The 17,515-nt window shown below is 31.9% G+C and overlaps 1 protein-coding gene across 8 annotated transcripts in view; it reads right to left on the reverse strand.

The window, feature by feature from the left end:
• Window positions 1–17,515, reverse strand: part of cnc (NFE2 like bZIP transcription factor cap-n-collar) — a 297,514-nt gene that overhangs the window by 17,177 nt on the left and 262,822 nt on the right. The window lies entirely within an intron of this gene.

Genomic DNA, 17,515 nt, shown 5'->3' on the forward strand with positions numbered 1-17,515 from the left:
AATTCAGAGAATATACGAGGTAGGATGTAACAATATTAACAAATGAAGCTCAAGATTCAATATGATTTTGTATGATTGTTGGGTGCATTGAAAAAATAATACGAAATATTAGGGATCCCTAATTTTAATTATTCCTTGAGAATAATTAAATTTCCATTAAAATAGGATTTTTTTTTTAATTTTTTACTTTTTAAAATTTAGGACACATATCTTTGAAATTTGTGTCACTCCGTTGAAGTCTCGTGTCTTTCAATTTTCTTTCATGTAAAAAAATAATTTTTAAATTGTATGAGATATTCAATATTTGGCTTCCCGTATAACACCAAAAATATTTTCGAGCAATTTCTTCTTATAGTCCTCGGAAAGTGAATATTTATTGTGGCTTCTTGAGCACCCTGCAAAAAAAAAGTTGCCAAAGTAGTGAAAATGTTCGTTTTGGATCTGGAAGTGGTGTAAAATTGGCACAGATATTTATATCATAGGACGTATGTCCACCATTTCAACAGCCGTTGTGCTGAATTTGCATCGCTTCTTAAGGTATGATTCGACCTCAATTTTGTTTCAAAAATTCTCAATTTTTCTAAAATGGATTTAGCATTTTTTTCTCGAAAAAATTTAAACCTATTTAAAACAAAAAAGTTAAAATGATGACTAGTTAGTGTGTAGTTAAAATAAAGAGCATTTATGAGAACATATTTGGAAGTGCTTTTAAATGTGTGCTTTTAGAACAGATTTAATTTTTTTCTTGCTTGGTAGTTTCCTGCACAGAGTCCCTTAGGAAATTTGCCGATTTTTTATTAAAAAATTATATTAGCTTCGTTCGATATTTTTAAAGAATTTTCTATTTTTATTTTTGAAAATGAAACGCTGCCACCGTTTCACCGGAGCCACCGTGGTGCAATGGTTAGCATGCCCGCTTTGCATACACAAGGTCGTGGGTTCGATTCCTGCTTCGACCGAACACCAAAAAGTTTTTCAGCGGTGTATTATCCCAAAGACAATAAACTTGAGGAAGATAGGAAATTGGCTAGCGTCATACCAAATGTTGCATTTACCCTGTTAGTTCAATACATGTTTGTAATTTTTTAGTTGTTTTTCGTTTTTATTTTTTAAATGAAAAATTTAATTTTCTTAATGAAACAATGTTAAATTTTAGGCAACAACAAAAAAATTACATTTTTCCCTTTATGGAAATTTATTTCGTGCACTTAATTTCTTTTTATTTGCATTTTAATACTATGTCAATACTTGTCGTATACGCGTTTGGTTCGAGTATTAAACTAACCCGGTAAATGGTTCGAGTAGCTAATTTCCTATCTTCCTGAATCTATAATGAATCTGGATTATCTGACCTCAGTAATGCTGGTGATATTTCTGAGTGTTTCAAAGCTTCTCTAAGTGATTTCACTGCAATGTGGAACGCCGTTCGTACTCGGCTATAAAAATTAGGTCACTTGTCATTGAGCTTAACATGGAATCGGGCAGAACTCAGTGATAAGAGAGAAGTTCACCAATGTGGTATTACAATGGACTGAATAGTCCATATGTTTTACTTCATTATAAAATACATTGCCAATTTTCTAAATGCAAGTGCCTATAATGACGATTTTTTTCGAAAAAAGTGAGGATTTTTCTTGAAATTTTATTGGCTGCCCTAACCTTGACATTTGTTCGCTCATTCTCAGAACATAAGGTGTCTTTTATAGACTAGATTCTATTTAAGGGAAATTTCACCAGTATTGTCAGGAGAAAAATAATCTCATCTTTCAGTATACAGACATAACTATCTGATAGACAATCAAAAAAAAAATATATATTATTTTTTTTTATATAAAATAAATACTATTTTGATTTTAACTAATTTTTTTGTTTCAATATTATTTACATTGCCGATTATCGGGGTTATTCTGAAAAAATTACGACTCTTTTTATTATTTTATTTTATTGTTTTATAACCTTGACATTTGTTCGCTCATTCTCAGAGCATGTGTCTCTTCTTTTTGGGGCAAACAAAGATAATTGAGAAGAAGATGCAGTCTTGTCATAGCAAAACTGAAGCACCAGAGGACTCTGCCAATAAAATATCATAAAGTTTGCGTCGACGTGTCTTTCTAATGTACTGCCGTTTGAGTCGGAAAATATCATAACATTTGTGTTTTTCATAAATTTCTGAATAAAAACCCACAAAAGCAATACAAAAACGATTGTAGAAAATTAAAATAAAACGTTTGTGTATTTAAAAGAAAATATTCATTATGGTTTTATGTGAATATTGCCGTTTTAATTTATTCCTGGGCGGAGCTGCCTTGGAAAAAATTGACAAATAAAAATTTGTTTTTTCTCATAGAGGGCTACACATTGACATTTGTTTTCTCTTTATAAGAGCACAATGATTAATCTTGTTATACTCAATTATCTTTGGGGCAAATTTCACCAGTAATGCCAGATGGAATTGAGATAAAGTGTCAGTGTCTTCGATTTACAATTGATTTTTGTATTGCGATTAATTTGTCCAATAAGATGAAATTAAAAGTAATAAAGTCTAATAAATAATCACAATAGCTAATATTTATTATAAATATTATTTAAATAATTTATGTAATAAAAATATAGAATTTCGGTCTTCGTAACCCAGCAAACAAATTTGGAAGTTCTTCTAAAGGCACTACTTAAAAAGCACTTCCAAAAATGTCCTCCCAAAGATGTTCTTTATTTTAACTACAGAGGAAGTTCTGTTAATTCAAGTTTTTATAACTCGCTTCTCTCCATATTTTTAATGGCTAATTTAAACTTTTTTTGTTTCAAATAGGTGAAAAACAGAGCAAGAATTAATAAAATTGTACAAATTATTAAAATTTTGTCAAAAAAATGCAATGTCCATTTTAGGAAAATTGCGAATTGTTGAAATTTTTTGAAGTCAAACGTTAGAATGCATAAAAAATCATACAAAATTATACAAATTATTTATTTATCAAAATATCCCAAGATTTTTTTAATTCACATCCAAAATACCGAATTCGCACCTTAAGAGATGGTGCAAATTCAGTGCAACGGCTGTTTAAATGATGGACATCCGTCCTATGACAAGCCCATGTTAAATTCATAGCTTCTGCGCCAATTTAGCATCACTACCGGATCCGAAAAGACCTTTTTCACTGCTTATTTTGTGACGTTTTTTTGCTGGGAAGTTGATCACCTCACATCACCCAACCTAATCTATGTGTTAACACAACTTTCTTCTTGATACCTCGTATTGAAGTTACACATTCAATCGTCTATAGCACATCCATTATTCCAGATCATAAGGCAGACATTGTCGATGTCTACAATGATGATGTTTGGAGTAGATTGGGGAGAAAAGAAGACAGAACGTGAACAATACATCAATCTGACTGAATTTGCTTAAAAGATTTCATCCCAAAATGTTCACCTTAATAAAACCGACCAAAAAGTCTAACTAACCAAATAAAAAAAAAAACAAGAAAAAAAAACAGATTAACAACTGTTAGCAAAGCGAAGATCGATCGGAATTAAATTGAAATAAATTCCATTCGTTTAAAAATTATTGACAAGTGCTCACAGTTTGATGTTGGAGTTTTTTTTTTGGGCATTCTCATTTTTAGTTGGTTTATGGTGTTATTCCTCAACTCAATTTAAGGCAGCAGAGCGTCGCCTTATAGACATGAATATGATTTAATTTTTAAGATTTGTAGGTTTTGTGATAGCCATTGAATATGGGAAAAATGTTACTGCACCATATGGTGTAGTGAATGCAATGTTTTAGTTTCATTGCAAAAGGGTATCTCTCCAATATCTCGATTTGCTGTCGAAATGAAAAACAAAAAAACAAATCGTGCCGATATGATGGACAGGATTGTTTTGTTTTTTTTTTTTTTTGCTGTCGAAATGTTGTTAAAACGTTTCAATTGATATGTTGTTTTTCCATTTCTATATAAGCATTACGGTTCATAATATGTTGATCTGTAGTTAAATGTTTGCATTTTGTTTTAATTTCTTATGAAGCTAACAGGTCATTGCAAGAGATGTGGTAACCCTCATCGCCCCTATAAAATAAACGTCATTCTGATTTGAAACTACAATTTACTCTGACTCTGTAGGTATCTGTCAAACTAAATGTTTCGTTTATCGATAAATCTATTATGATTAATTTATGAAATTTCGCTTGGAATTTAAACGATATTAAAAAAATGACGCTTTCCTTTTAAATCGTTACAGATTGCTGCAGAAAGTCTTTAATAAGAAAATTTACCTTATGGAGAACTCTTTACATTGGAACATAATATTTAATATCTTATTATTATGGCTCTTAAAAACTTTGAGCCATAATAATTATAAATTTCAAGAACATTCCAATTAACCGATTCAAATTCTAAAATAGGACCACACACAATTTTTTTTCCTATTCAATCACGAAATTAATTGATCCAATTAATTTTTTAATTGAAATGTCTTCAATCGCGAAAATTATAGTATCATTCACAGTTTTAATTGGATATGAAAAAATACTCGATTAAAAAATTAATTGATTTCATTAGCAAATTTAAATTATTTTTTAGTTGAATCAATTAAAAATTTAATTGATGTTGATTGCAAAACGCAATTATTTTTTTCATTTAAAAACGTAGGTATTTTCAATTACTTTCATAACTGACTTTGTGTTTTTAGTTTCATTAAAACACTTTTAATTGAAACTTTTTAATTAAAAATTAAAATAATTTCCATAACCTTTTCTAACCTTCGAGTTCGATTGAAAAGTTAATTGTATCAAATAATTTTTTAATTTAAAAGTTCAAACTTAATTAATTTAGTTTTTCTATTTTGATTAAAAAGTTAATTGTATCAATTAATTTATTAATTGAATTTTTTTTTAACTTCAATCAACTTTTTACGGCCATTTTCATGCAGCTCCGTTAGACTTTAACTCCCAGTTAACAGACAGAAAAATGGTAATATCTTCTCTCCGTTTAACTTTAACTGAAAAATTTTTAGCAGTTAAGTTCCTAACCGGCATATGAAATATATAGGCACGATGACAGATATGTCTACAGTGCGGTTTAAAGATTCGTTAGCTAACGTAGCACTAACAGAGGTTCATGAAAATGGGGGTTAATTGGAAAAAAATTGATATTTTTTTCTGCGTATGACAAGCCCACATTAAATTCATCGCTTGTCCGCCAAATTTGCACCACTTCTGGATCCAAAACGAAGTTTTTCTTGCGAATTTCGAAGTCGATCTAACGATGATCATCCGTCTGTTGAAATTACTCTAACTTCCGAACGAACCAGCTGAAACTTGTTACAAGTACACACAAAAATTCTTTTTTCTGATTCAATCATGAAATTAATTGATCCAATTAATTTTTTAATTGCAATGTCTTCAATCACAGAAATGATAGTCCCAATTAAAAAAATAATTGAAAGTCAATTTAAAAAATAATTGATCCAATTAAAATATTAATTGATACTATTAATTTTTGTGATCGATTTTTTTCAATTAAAAAATTTGTTGAATCAATTAAATTTGTAATTGAATATTTTTTAAAACTCAATTAAAACTTTAATTGGGAAAAATTTTTTTCTGTGCAGACTACATTGCGACTTCTATGAGATTAGGAAGAGGTATAGGAAGACCCCGCTAAGTACAGAGAAAAAATTCGGATCCAATCCACAAAAGTAAATGTTTAATTTTTTAATTGAACTTGCTTCAATCACGAAAATAATGGTGTCAATCCCAGAGGTAATTAGAAATAAAAATATACTTGATAAGTAAATTAATCGATTTCTTCGGCCCTTTCAATTAATTTTTTAGTTGCTTTTCTTTTTATTTGCAAATTCAATTGTTTTTGGTCCCAAAACTTATTCTATATTTTTAATTGAGCCACACGCACAGAAAATTTCATTAAAATTGAGCCAACGAAAATTTTTCATTGATATAACGAAACATTTTCATTAATGCAATGAAAATATTCGTTAATAGTACCAAATGTTACGTTGATTAAAAGAAAATTCGTTATAATAACGAACAATTTCGTTGTATTAACGATTTTGTTTCATTGGCTCACTTTTAATGACACATTTCGTTAATACAAATGAAACTTTTTCTACTAGTGCAATAAATTATTTATTATTTGTTTATTACTTAACATATTTATGATTATTTTTTCTTCAGATGAAATAATCTTCTTGTAATTTTATAAGAGTTTATACATTCTTATGAATTTTTTTCGATTATAATTATTATAGTTAGGTTAGGTTAGGTGGCAGCCCGATATATCAGGCTCACTTAGACTATTCAGTCCATTGTGATACCACATTGGTGAACTTCTCTCTTATCACTGAGTGCTGCCCCATTCCATGTTAAGCTCAATGACAAGGGACCTCCTTTTTATAGCCGAGTCCGAACGGCGTTCCACATTGCAGTGAAACCACTTAGAGAAGCTTAGAAACCCTCAGAAATGTCACCAGCATTACTGAGGTGGGATAATCCACCGCTGAAAAATTTTTGGTGTTCGGTCGAAGCAGGAATCGAACCCACGACTTGTGTATGCAAGGCGGGCATGCTAACCATTGCACCACGGTGGCTCCCTAATTATTATAGTTGGATTTTTCCTTTGGATTGGAGCCAGAATTTATTGAACTATGAATACACACAGAAAAAATATCACCAAAATATTTCCAATAAAAATGTTTGGTGTTTCGAGTCTTGCTAAAATATTCCATTTTGAGGGAAAACTACATTGAGAGTTTCCAGACATCATGGATTGTTATGCTAAGTTTAGACTTGGTAGAATTACTACGCATCGGACTGCCAAAAAAGTTATTACCGATAAAATATTAAAAAAAATCCATACAATTGTTTTGCCGATAGCCTTGGTAGCCCATGATTTAACGTTTAATATAATTTTGAATACTGTAATAAACAATAACGAATATTTGGGTAAGAGAGACATTTTTCCGGTAGCCTTTGTACCTAGTAATTTAACTGTTATTCTATTTTTGATATTAACGAAGTCATTCACGAATATTTGGGTATGAGAGATCTTCGTTTAAAGTGGTCTCACTTCAGAGCCGAATTTATGCGTTGTTTTGTGTCAAATAAATTTAATCCTTCAGTGTATGTTTGCGAAACGAAGTGAAAATCTTTTTTAGGGGCACTTTTCTTTAAGAAATATATTTTTTGCCGTGTTGATTTAAAGCACACAAAAAATTAGTTATCTCGGAAACGAAATTTTACACTGGCGAAGTTTTCTTTCTCCGTCAAAGGCTTTTCTCCTCCAATAAACAATGACTTGTTTTTGCTCTAGTGAAGTGGCAGATTGAACCAAAAAAGGAAACTATAGTGATCTAAAATGTAGTTTCGAAGGGTAGGTTAATGTGGCACCCCGATTAGATTCACGCTCACTTAGACTATTCAATCCATTGTCGAAGGGAAAAATTATTGCTTTGGGTTTGAATAAGTTCGATATATTTTTTCAATAAGAGTTTTTTCATTGCTTTTAACTTTGATTTATATACAAAAAATATTGTTTCATTTTATGTTATTGTGTGTTCGAATTTATCTAAAAAGATAAATATAAAAAAGATGAACAAGAAAAAAAAAATAACAAAAATTACCTTTAAATATTACTTATATAGACTAATTATTGCACTTGAATTCTTAATTATTTATATTTAAATTCTTTGGAATATCACAGATTAACAATTAAGCAGAAAAAAATCTAAGTGGTTTCAAATTAAGCAACACTTTTAATGATTTCTTTTTACAAACAAAAAATTGTAATTTATAAACACTTTATTTGTAATCTCCTTCAGATTTTCATAGTAATTAGGACTTAGTCATTTATAAATATTGTTGCATTTATAGATATTTCGTAATCGGATTTTTTTTTTATTTTAGGCGGGAAGAACAAAACATCACTTTTAAAGGGAATTCACAAATTGTTAGTTTGAACAATGATTATTATTTTGAGACTTTGATGTATTTCTTCAAATGATTTCTATTTTTTTAATTCAGTTTTGTTTTTTTTTTTTCTTTCAATTTTATTTAATGTAAAGATGTTTCGTTTTATATAATTAGAAATCTTCCAAGATCAACTTAGAATAAAAAAAACAGCACTAATGATTGAATATTATAATCGTTTACTGAAAACATCACTCTTCGATCAACACGAGACTAAATGACTGACTGGCTGACAAATTGCTGCTGGATGTAAGAGCCTGAACTGAGATTCTCAAAAGATATGTGTGACGACAAACTTCAACATGGGATGTGAAATGGATTGATAGTTGTGTTATTTGTATGTAACTCTATGTATGTAGAATATAGAATGTTTGTCAGTGTATTAGTTTTATTATGAAAATATTAAAACACGCAAAGGTACCACATAACACACCAAAAACACACGCACGCACACATATACCCATCATACCCATCTTTCCATATGAACATTTGCTGATCTACAGTAGTTGGCAACTCTAACAAGAAAGTCAGTGAGCCAACCTTGTGTTGTTTTCTCAGTGACAGTTTAAGCCAGGTTTTCGGAGAGTATTAGATATATGAGTGTGTGATAGTGTCTGTGAGAAGAGACCGTGCATCTTGAATAGGCCAAGATGCTGTTAGTGTGTTTATGTATAGCGTTTTCTCAATTGAATACTTTACCATAGTTTTATTTTTGTTCAGTTTTTCTCTATTCAATGAGGATTTTATTTTGGACGTAAAGAAAACAAAAATAAATAACTACCAGAGACTACCTTTACACACTAACCCATCAAACACCATGAATGATGAAGGTACGACAGGTAAGAATTTCTTCTTGCTATTGCGTTTGTTGTTGTTGTGTAGCTAAGTGAAGATGGTTTTGGTCTTCTGTTCTGTTATTTGTTCATTTTGAATTTTGCTCTTCTTCTTGGTGTTTCTATTCGAGAGCCTACATTAAAATCTGTTTTTCTTCTTACGAACTTGATAAATATTTATGCTTTGAGAGGAGATTTTGTTATATGTGATCATGGACAACTTCAAATTATGCTTATGTAGGAATTTGTCTTTGCATTAATTACGGTAGCAGGATGATTTCCATTGAATGAAAACTCTTGTCGTATTCTCCATTGCGGAAGTAATAATCATCCCAGTAAATTAAGCGAGCTTTTTGGGGATTGGAAACAGAATCAATAATTGGGACTTTTGACAAGGGGTATTTTATTTTTTTTTTACAAATTTTAAATATTACTGAACTAGCACTAACACCGTGAAATCCAGTGGTTTCTCATAAAAACAATGTTACCAATGAAAAACAATGAAAGTTCATCAAATAATTTTGAATGACCGTAAATTTAAATTAAATGAATTGGTAGATCTAGCTAAAACTAATATTATTTCCCTTCCTAAAAGCTCAATATAATGTTCTTTGCCATAACCCAGCAAAAAAAATTGGAAGTTCTTCCAAAGGCACAACTTTAAAAGCATTTTCAGAAGATGCACTCCCAATGATGTTCTTTATTTCAACTACCCAGGAAGTTCTTTTAATTCAATTTTTTATAGTTTGATTTTTTCATACTTTTAATGGGTAATTTTAACGTTTTTGTTTCAAATAGGTTAAAAACAGAGTAAGAATTCATGAAATGGTACAAATCATTTAAATTTTGTCGAAAAAAAATGCTAAATCTAATTTGAAAAAATTGTGCATTTTTGAAAATATTTGAGTTCAACCGTTTGCGACAAGCGTTAGAATCCATTAAAAATTATAAAAAAATATAAAAATTATTTATTTGACAAAATATCACAGAATTTTTTAATTTACATCCAAAACATTGAATTCGGATCACATCTAAAGAAGTGATACAAATTCAGTGCAACGGCTGTTGAAATGGAGGACTTCCGTCCTATGACAAGCCCATGTTAAATTCATCGCTTTTGCGTCAATTTTGCACCACTTCCGGATCCAAAAAGAACATTTTCATTACTTTTTTGGCGACGCTTTTTTTGCTGGGAAGGAATGTAGTGATGCTATAATACTAATCATCCCATCAGCGTTTTCAGTATTCTTCTGACTCTTCTCCTCAAATTAGGATGCTTTCGTCCCCAAAAACCCCCAATTTAAATCGAAATTCGAAACAAAAATACCCAATAAATGTTTTCCAAGTTTTTATGAAGAAAATAAAGACATAGGCTCTGCGGTAGAATATCGGTAAAAATTTAAAAAAAAATATTCTCATGCCAGCTTGCGAGCTGCAATAAGATCAAGGCTCCGAAAAAAAAACACCAGGAGACCGGTGATTGTCTTCCAAATGTTCGAAAAATTAAAACGAGAGTTCGGTCACCACACTGAAAAAAGCATGACCGGCTCCAAAGATTTTGTCTTTACACTAATGATTTTGGTATTGATTCCGAGCCAAAGAAGAGGATAATTGAAGTAAGGATACTTGATCCTTGGCAGCAAATTTTAATTTAATCGTTATTTCTGTTTTTTCTTCAAAAAAACGTATTGTTACGAATTTGATAATTATAGATTTAAGCTTATTTAAATTTCAAATTGTAACGATAAAATTTCGCTATCACTTGTTGGAATCATCTACTCATTTTCTAGTATTTTCCTGAACTTCTTTTATGTTCTTTTGTTTGCTTACTGAAATGTTAGTTCTTACTCTCTCATAGAATAGCAACCCCTTTGCTTTGTTATTCTGCATTCTCATTTTATCTCATTGTCTATTGTCATTGTTGTTGTAGTAATGCGAGCATATATCTATGTGAGTGTGTATGTGTTTGGCAGCCACCAGACGAACAACTTAATGGTCGTAGATCCTTCTAGCATTGTCTAAGAATGTTCTGGCGTTGCCAGAATATTGTAGTGCTACCAGAATGTTCTCGTATTGCCACACCGTCATATATAAAAGCGCTCGCATGCTGCTAACGAGTCAGTCTTAATTAAAGCGTCAAACGAATAACTTCAGTGTGAACGAATTGTAAAGTGTGAAGTCATAGTAAATAAATTGTAGATTGTCGTTATTTGGAGGAACTGTGTTTTAATTGTCGGGTAATTAAAAACGCCTAAATATAAAAACGTAACAATTGGTGTCGGAAGTGAAATAACGGGAAAAAAAATCTACAATGAAGTTTAATGAGCTTCGTGTGGAAGACTTAAAAAAGGAATTGAGCAAACTGGAGCTGCCGACAACAGGCAATAAGGCCCAGCTTCAAAAGCGTCTACTGGAAGAGTTTGAACGGCGTAATATGGACATTGCGACGCATGAGTTTGATTATACGGAAGACATTGATGAATCAATACTCGTCAATACAAGCAGTGTAGAAACTCCATATGTGGCTTCGAGTGTTGTGGATTACACATCAATGCTCAATGTTTTGAGCAAAATGATGGAAGCAAATTCTAGAAAAATGGAAGAAAAATTCGACGAAAATTCTAGAAAAATCATGGATGAGAATTCTAGAAAATTGGAAGAAAAATTCGACGAAAATTCAAAAAAGATGGACGAAAATTCTAGAATTCTCAATGAAAAACTACAACAAATTTCTGAAGGCATGGAAAAACGTGTGGACCATATAGAAAATCAAATTGTGGAATTGGATAAGAAGATTATTTCTGTGGATGAGAAAATTATGGTTCATGATGAGAAGTTTCTACACATTGAAAGAAAAATGTCAGAGCTGGAAATTAAAGGTGGACCAGTGCGCGTCATCGAGGGCTCAAAAACCAAACCTCCTGTTTTCGATGGCTCAACTTCATTTGATGTATTCAAATTCCAATTTGAAATGGTTGCTTCTAGAAATTTATGGAACGACAATGACAAAGCAATTGAACTTCTATTGGCATTAAAGGGCAACGCCGCTGATGTGATACAAAGCATTCCCGCTGCCTCTAGAAATAATTATAATGAAGTAATAGCGGCACTTCAACGTAAGTACGGCGGAGAACATAAGCAAGACATCTTCAGAATGGAATTAAGAGGAAGAGTCCAGAAGTCAAATGAGACTCTACAAGACTTTGCAACAGAGGTTGAGCGGTTGGTGCTTTTGGCATATCCAGGAGAGAGTCACCCACTTGTGGACCGCATCAAAATTGAGACCTTTGTGAATGGCATTCGAGACCCAGACATAAAATGTGCAACATATGCCGCACAAAAAGCTACATTCACAGAAACAGTGACATTTGCACTTGTACAAGAGACTGCGAGTTTGCTGGCACGGCCTCAAATTCACAAAGTACGCAGAGTAGAGACCGAGTGTGAAGAATCGAAATCGGTCATTGAATTGGTAAAAGAGGCTCTGAAGCAGATAATGCAAGAAAAGAAGCAGCAGGCAAATAAATCTAGAATAAAATGCTATAACTGTGATAAGGCTGAACATCTTTCCCGGGAATGTAAAGCGTGGCGTAAAACGTCGGGGTCAATCTCGCCATCTCCATTAAACAATAGTCAGAAGAAGCCGACCACAAAGCCAAGCGACTCAAATTCAAATTTTGCGGATAATAGAAAAGGTGGCAAACAAGTTATTCATCAAGCCTTGACACGACGGCATTGCAATGTAGAAAACGGACGCTACTCGAAGGCTGAACCAAAGGAGACAGTTGTAAATGTCAGGCAGCTACACATCGAATCTGGCACAGACTGGTCAACAGAGCAACGTAAAGATCCCATTCTGAACAAAATTATTTCGGCAAAGGAAGAGAACAAGAAGCCCAGTAAGAAAGACATAGCAGCCGAAAGTCCACTTATGAAATCATACTGGGCTCAATGGGATAGTTTAGTTCTAGTCAATGGATCCCTGCAACGTAAATGGGAAAGCGAAGATGGCAAGAGCAGCCGAAATTTGATCATCGTTCCAGATTCCAAAATAAGAGACGTTTTGGCGGAGTTCCATAATGGTCCCAGTGGAGGTCATCTGGGAATAACCAAAACCGCCGAGAAAGTGAAGCAACGATTCTACTGGGTTGGATGCCAGAAATCAATTGCTGAATGGGTAGCCAATTGCGAGAAGTGCATGAAGGCGAAAGGTCCAACAAGGAAAATTCGAGGTCCTATGCAAGAATATAGACCAGGAGCCCCGTTTGAAAGAATAGCAATGGACGTGGCAGGCCCTTTCCCAGTAAGTGATTCTGGAAACCGTTATGTCCTTGTGGTCATGGATTACTTCAGCAAATGGCCGGAGGTGTATGCAATTCCAAACCAAGAGGCAAAAACGATTGTGGATGTGGTCAACAAAAACTGGATATGTCGCTACGGTGTGCCGTCCGAGATTCACTCAGACCAGGGAAGAAATTTTGAATCGGCCATATTCAAAGAGATGTGTGAATCCCTTGGTATCAAGAAAACGAGGACTACGCCATTACATCCACAATCCGATGGCATGGTAGAAAGGTTTAATCGCACCCTGGAGGAACATCTTCGAAAAGTGGTGGACAACGGCCAGAGGGACTGGGACGAGCATATACCAAAGTTTTTGCTGTCCTATAGATCTGCCATTCATGATTCCACCTCTCGAACACCGGCCAATGTTCTATTCGGAACTGAGTTAAAGTTGCCTGGAGATCTGATATTCGGCGCTAAACCTTATGAGCTCGCCATGGAAGAAAACAGAAACGACATCCCAAACACTTTCGGAGAAGTTCACGAATCAGTGCGCAACAAAATAAAAATGGTCAGCAACAGAATGAAGGCGAGATACGATCGTGCTGTAAATACTGAGGGCTTCCAAGAAAAAGAATTGGTTCTGCTATTTAACCCGCAACGAAAGAAAGGACTGTGTCCCAAACTGCAAACCCAGTGGGAAGGCCCATACAAAGTCATCAAGAAGATCAATGATGTTGTATACCGGATTCAGAAGGACGACAGCCCTAGATCAAAGATGAAAGTTGTACATCTGGAACGATTGGCTCCTTACGGAACAGGTTCTGTGCCTGTTCGGGACGAACAGGCTTAAGCGGGAGGCAGTGTTACGAATTTGATAATTATAGATTTAAGCTTATTTAAATTTCAAATTGTAACGATAAAATTTCGCTATCACTTGTTGGAATCATCTACTCATTTTCTAGTATTTTCCTGAACTTCTTTTATGTTCTTTTGTTTGCTTACTGAAATGTTAGTTCTTACTCTCTCATAGAATAGCAACCCCTTTGCTTTGTTATTCTGCATTCTCATTTTATCTCATTGTCTATTGTCATTGTTGTTGTAGTAATGCGAGCATATATCTATGTGAGTGTGTATGTGTTTGGCAGCCACCAGACGAACAACTTAATGGTCGTAGATCCTTCTAGCATTGTCTAAGAATGTTCTGGCGTTGCCAGAATATTGTAGTGCTACCAGAATGTTCTCGTATTGCCACACCGTCATATATAAAAGCGCTCGCATGCTGCTAACGAGTCAGTCTTAATTAAAGCGTCAAACGAATAACTTCAGTGTGAACGAATTGTAAAGTGTGAAGTCATAGTAAATAAATTGTAGATTGTCGTTATTTGGAGGAACTGTGTTTTAATTGTCGGGTAATTAAAAACGCCTAAATATAAAAACGTAACAGTATCATATTTTTAAACGCTTTTTTTTTGTTGTCAAGATGCAAAAAGACCACAAATTTAAAGACAATTTCTTTAATTTTGACGATTTTTTCACAATTATGAAAGGCAAGTTGACCTTAGCAAAATAAAATTTTCTTTCATTTTAAGATACCCATTTTTAATTTTAATCTCTTAATTATAAGGAAAAAAACTACTTTATAGAAAAGTTCATCGCCTTTGGTCAAGGAAAAAACTTTCGCATTAGTATTTTAAGGACGTGAAATCTTTGGCTTCACGACAATTTTGAAATCTTTGGCTTCACGACAATTTTTTTCAGTGCATGTATTTATGAATTTATTTCTTATTATTCAAGTAATAAAATTGGGTGGTACATAAATATGAAGATGAACCATCTTCACCATTTCTATATTTATGGGATATATTGTCCAAATCAGTGATGAACACTGATGAGAGAGCAACATTTATGCAATAGTCCCCACGAAATGATTTCACAATTGTAGAAAAATGAGCTGAGTAAAATTATAAATTAGCCCTAGGGCCCCCAAAATAACATAAAACCCCGTGTCCGGTTTTAGTCTCAATGCTTCACTTGCACCCTTTTGTATCTTGTTTAATAATGTAGAAATAAACAGAATTTCTTGAAAATCAGTATTGCAAACCTAATTTATTATACTGAATGGATTTCGAAAAAATCCCCAAATTTATGGAAATTACTCATCAAATCCCCAAGTCCCCAACTTAAAATTTTTCGTCCCCAAAAAATATAGAAAAAAATTATTTCTAGTAACTTTAAAATTAAAATTTTTTGCCTAAGCATTTAGCGGGTGCCACTGTTGATCTCAGGTTCACAGAAAAAAAACAAGTTAACTCTTTTATGGAAAGAATGAACTGACTATAGTTAAAACTGGTGGCTATAGTTTAAAGAAGCAGCATTTTTGGCTCGGAATGTAAACGAAAGTATTTTTGAGGGAAGGTGAAAATCTTTGGATCCAAGTAAATATTTTTGTGTGTTCTCTGATCTAATCTCTCATGTTTTAGAACCAATTGTATCAAATTTGATCCCTAAATTTTTAATCTGAAAATTGTCTTCCACTATAGTTAGCACTCAACTTATTTAAACTTAAATACAAACTGTGTTGTTTTTTTTTTCGTTCATTGTTTTCGAAAAATTAATTGAAACAATGCGTGTTTTGTTTTCAAAAAATTTTTTTTTTCTAAACACAATACTAATAAAAGAGGCAATACAAAAATAAAAATTATACACATTCCTCCAAGTTAATTGATGGTTTAGGAGAAAATGTCTCTTGAACTTGAGCTGCTGCATTGTAATTATATTGGGGGAAAATGCCGACAATGAAATGTGTGCGGTATTAACATTTTCTTTTAGATTTTTCATGGGGGGATGAATGAGATTGGGACAAATAGAATTTGTTTTTAAAATAAATCTAATAGAGTTTCATTAAGTTATACCAAGGAAAAATAAACTTTTTAAAAATAATTGAACTAAATTGTATTTCAGTTATTGATATTTCCATAATAAATTCACTAACATTTTTGAATTTGTAACTAACATTTACAAAAAGCTGATACACTTTCCATTGGCCACCAGAAGTACCGCCGATGGTAATGGTATGGGCCACTGTAAGACCGATGGTGTTGTCAGTATCGGGTATTTTCCCCTAGATTGGGGATATTATTTTTTTTGTGGTTAGAGACAAAATTTTTGAGTCGGGGACTTACGGATTTATTGGGGAATTTCTGTACATTTAAGGATTTTTATGGGAATTTTTCCGAAACTGGTTCAGTATAATAAATAGGGTTTATAATAATGGTTTACATGAAATTCTTTTATTATTAAAAAGGAAAAACCGAATCGGCAAAATTTGTTCCTCTTTATTCCATGGACTACGAAATGGTGCTAAGGGATCGTTTAACGGACTACAGAAAAAAAAACAAATACTTTCCTCAGGAACGATATTTTATACAAACTAAAAGTCCTTTTGTTATAAAGTATTTTCTTAAAGAGCAAATAAACCCGATAAGTGTTGCAACGTTTTAGCTATTGAGTTTCATTTACATACTTCAGTAGAAAATTTTTTAGCATCAAAAGAAAACTTTTATTGTCTAAAATTTTGTTCCTCAGAAAAGAAATAACAAAACTTTTCTTTCAGTGTCGAAACGAACAAAAGACTTTCTTTTGGGCCCCTATCTCATAAATGCACAGTGACAGTGATAAACAAGATTTTCTATAGAAATCAAATTTTGATAAAATTTTCCATAGAAATAAAATTTTGACAAAATTTTCTGTAGAAATAAAGTTTTAGCAAAATTTTCTGTAGAAATAAAATTTTGGCAAAATTTTCTATAGAAATAAAATGTAGACAAAATTTTCTATAGAAATAAAATGCAGACAAAATTTTCTATAGAAATAAAATTTTGACACAATTTTCTAAGAAATAAAATTTTGACAAAATTTCCCATAGAAATAAAATGTTGACAAAATTTTCTATAGAAATAAAATTTTGACAAAATTTTCTATAGAAATAAAATTTTGAGAAATTTTTCTATAGAAATAAAATTTTGAGAAAATTCTATAGAAATAAAATTTTGAGAAAATTTTCTATAGAAATAAAATTTTGATACAATGTTCTATAGAAATAAAATTTTGACAAAATTTTCTATAAAAATAAAATTTTGACAAAATTTTCTATAGAAATAACATTTTGAGAAAATTTTTTATAGAAATAAAATTTTGACAAAATTTTCTATAGAAATAAAATTTTGACAAATTTTGCTATAGAAATAAAATTTTCACAAAATATTCTATAGAAATAAAATTTTGATAAAATTGTCTATAGAAATAAAATTTTGAGAAAATTTTCTATAGAAATAAAATTTAGAGAAAATTTTCTATAGAAATAAAATTTAGAGAAAATTTTCTATAGAAATAAAATTTTGAGAAAAATTTCTAT

This window comes from Haematobia irritans, chromosome 1 (assembly GCF_050003625.1).
Source record: "Haematobia irritans isolate KBUSLIRL chromosome 1, ASM5000362v1, whole genome shotgun sequence".
In the NCBI taxonomy this organism is placed as follows: Eukaryota; Metazoa; Arthropoda; class Insecta; order Diptera; family Muscidae; genus Haematobia; species Haematobia irritans.